Here is a 4185-nt window from a genome sequence, read left to right as displayed (position 1 = left end):
GGGAACGGGAATAGTAAGAGAATTAATTATGTTATATATATATATGTTTAGGTGGCGAGTTTCGGGTGGAGTACTTCTGATCTGCAGTTAGCTTATCACCGCTATTTGAGGTAGGGGAATACACTGGACTTGATATAGTACTATGTGACTGGATTGACTAAATTGGTGATTTACATGTTATAATATGATTGTCTGATTTCATTTCGTTAAGTACTATTGTTGAACTGTTTTATTATATTATTACATTGGAGTTGGTGGAGGTGGTGATGATGACATTGTGATAAGGCCCAAAGGGTTCTGCAGACTTGCCCTGGTGTCCTCAACAAGCGAGTGGCAGATCGGCTACGGTCGATATTTATAGTCTACCGGGATCGGTATGGTCAAGTTTGTCCGGGTTATGAGTTGTGATGGCGGTGGTGGTGATGGAGGAGCATGTGTTTTATGTTACTCGTTTCATTGTATTACCTACTCAGCTTCGTGGCTGACCCCGTGTATTCGTGTACGCCTGTGATGATCCAATTATTGGGGAGCAGATTGACAGGTATTCAGAGACTGATGGGAGCTGGCCGGGAAGAGAGCTTGGATGACTGACTTAGTGCCTAGCCCACCTTAGTCTTTTTAGTAGTTTTATCAGACTTATGCTTTGGTCGTATTTGGAGACTTTGTTTTAATTTCAGTTGTAATTTCACTATAAACATTATAATAAAGTATTGTGTTTCTTTCCTTTGTTATCTATTGCCTCGGGTTTCCGAGATGGTAACACCATCATTTATCTGAGGAGTCCTAGTTCAGGCCCTTAAATAAATGGGGGTGTTACAACTTTTCTTTCAATTGGTATCAGAGCCATGGTTGTTTGCATGCAAATCGGTTAAAAGTTTTTTCGAGTTATACGATTAACATATAAAACTTGTTAAATTTGTGTTATTATGATATATCACGAAAATCATCATGCGTGTTAAAATTTCTGCTCCTAAAATGTTTTTAGGATATTTTGGTTAATTTATGGATTTTTATTGTTCATATTATATAATAATGGCATTAAAATATGATTTTATGAATAACATGTCATTTTCGGACTAAAATTAGCTAAACTTTGAATTTTGCAGTAATTTTTGGATATGTTGTCACATATATTATTTTGAGATGACCTGTAAATTTTCATAATTTTTGGACTTCTTATGCTCGAAAAATGGATTTTTCATTATTAAAATCGGATTTAGATGGAAAATAGGTTAATATGAGATAAATTTCGAATCTGGTCATAGAAATTTAGTATGTTGTCACATGCAATTTTACAAGATATTTTTAAAATAATAGGCTATATTGAAGTCTTTATGCATGATTTATGATTTTTTGAAGAAAAATAGCATAAATAGTGACTTAATTAGTGAAATATTAATAAAACATACTCTATGACTAAGGAAAAACATCATATGTTGCATTTTATTATCTTTTTCAGATATAAAATTGAAAAGTTGATGAATATAATTTTTCTCATGTTTTTATGATTATTTTTTTGTTAAAACCGATAAACCGCAACATTGTTTTTCCGGATAAATTTCGAATTTTTTTTTTAACCTAAGCTTTTTGAACATTATGAGTGTCATGGTATTTTTCCAGAATGTTCATGAGTTTAAATTTCAAATTTTAAATTTATTTGAAATTTTGTGATTTATTTGAAGTTTATAGCTTTTTATTATAATTTTAAGTCCATTAATGAACAAATTTTAGTAATATGAGTTGGTTATGGTCAAATTATTAGTGAAGACTAAATTTTGAGTCCTAAGAGGTTAGGGTAATTAACTTATGCATAAATATGAATTTATGTAATTTTGGTGATTATAAAATGTTGAATCACGCAAATCCGTAAAAACCGAGTAATATACGATATTGGCTATTTAAAGGCGATTTAGCATAAAATTGGGCATGTTCATACATATTATAATGCTGCATTTTTCTTTATGATTGTCATAATTTTATTTATGTAATTTTGAATTATGTAATTTTTACTTAGTATGGCCTTAGTTTTTAATTGGTATTACCCGAAATGTATGGGAATATCGATTCGGTTGTAATTTTATTGTGATCTCGTATCACCGTCTTGTAATTTAATAGATTTATTTTATTTTAGTTACAAATGTATAATAGGAAATTATGTAATTTATTATGTAATTTTATTCATTCCGGAGTTCCCAAAGACGGATTTCTTCAAGATGGCGATACATAAAGACGGTGTTACCTCGAGATGCGTGCCACAACTGAAGTTCAAGGGACCAATGGAGTTGGTTTCCGAATATGTAATAGTTAAATAGTTTTCTATTTTAGGAAGGCCATACTAGGATTTTTTTATGCTTTGCATTTTATTTATATGTCACATGCATCGCTAAATCGCCATAACTAAAACATGCATCATCATCTTATCGAGTTTATCGACCGTGTCAAATACAATTATCGTAGTTCACCGCTTTAGTTCACTTAAAACGTGATAGATAATAAATTGACATGACCTCTCGCGAAAACAAATCAATTGAGACATAGCCATACCAAATAGTAGAAACCATGAAAACCTATTTCGCGAGGAGTGCACTCCACACCGGGTACAAACCTTGTTACGTAGGGGAAGTGGGTGATAAATGTCTATCCACCGAATTTATATTAATAATGGGTATTTCGGCACACCGTGCCCTAAGTTGATATGAGTTTGGATTATGGACACATTTATTCGAAATTTGGGTTGTACTCAACGAAAGTATTCACGACGATTTCCGGATGTGTTTCGGGCTAAAGATAAATATTAATGTAAATTTTATCGACCAAGAGTTCTAAAAGTAGAATCGATTAAAAGGTTAATCCACCGAGTTATGTTAACAAAGGGTATTTCGGCACACCGTGCCCTAAGTTAGTTTGAATTTGGGTCTTGGAATCATTTATCTAAGTTGGGTAGAGGTCACTAGATAAATGCAATAAAACTTGTTTAAATTAGTTTTCACGAGTATTATTAAAACGACATTTGTTTTACTCCTTCTATTTTGTTTTGTAGACCACTTCTTTTCTCATAACAAATGGCAACACCAACCCCTAACGCCACGCCTCTCGCTAATTCATCATGGCTCCGATCCTTCATGGATCGATGTAAACTTGAAAAGAATGGGTCAAATTTCTCCGATTGGGATGCCCAACTCAAACTAGCCGCCCAAGGTGACGACAAGCTTCGTTACCTAACCGAGGCCTCTCCACCCGAACCTACTACTAGGTCGACCGCCGCCACTAGGGAAGCATATGAGGCTTACCATAAGGAGTCACCGCAATGAAAACGTCTTGATATTTGCGATGGAGGCGGATCTCCAAAGGAGAGCCTTTAAAATGGGCACCGCTAATGAGATTTACTCCAAGCTTGTGACAATGTTTTCACAAATTCCGCAGATCGTCCAATATGAGGCGGCCGCGGCATTCATTGATCTCGACTTCAAAGAGGGCCAAAAGGTTAGCCCTCATGTGCTCAAACTTATGGAGCTAGTCGAGACCTTGAAGATTCAAAAGGTTGAAATCCCCAAAGAACTCATTGTAGATAGGATTCTACACTCCTTATCTAAAGTCAAAGCGTATGTTCAATTCCGGGTGAATTTTAACATGCAAGACAAGGATGTGTCTCTTGAAGAATTGCACAAGTTACTTGTGCAAGCCGAAAGGGACATGGGGTTAAATGTGAACCCACCCAAGGATGTGCTTAACATAAGCACTAAGAGCAAGGGGAAGTTCAAGAAGAATGGGAGGAAGGGTAAGAAACAAGCTCCCACTTTCACCAAAGCTAAGGCAATGATGCTAGCACTTCAAAAATCAAGAAGGGTCCTCTTGATAAATGCCATTATTGTAATGGTGTTGGACATTGGAAAAGAAATTGTTTCAAATACCTTGGTGATATTAAGGTTGGAAAGATTACTCCAGTAGGTAAATGACTATCCTTTCTTTTATGTTTCTAATTCAACTATGGTATTGTGATACAAAGTTGTGATAATGTATCTCCCTTTTTATTGTAAATAGGGCCTCCACCAAGCAAAGACAAGGGAAAAGAAAAGCAAGCTTGAGAAACCATCAAGAAGCTAGGAATAGCTTTCATGGAGCTTTGCTTTTTATTGTCTTATTTTAATCATGTTTTGGATTTTTAGAACCTTTAAGTTTCCGTGT

This window comes from Silene latifolia, unplaced genomic scaffold (genome assembly GCF_048544455.1).
Source record: "Silene latifolia isolate original U9 population unplaced genomic scaffold, ASM4854445v1 scaffold_20.1, whole genome shotgun sequence".
In the NCBI taxonomy this organism is placed as follows: Eukaryota; Viridiplantae; Streptophyta; class Magnoliopsida; order Caryophyllales; family Caryophyllaceae; genus Silene; species Silene latifolia.
This window is presented reverse-complemented; position numbering follows the sequence as displayed.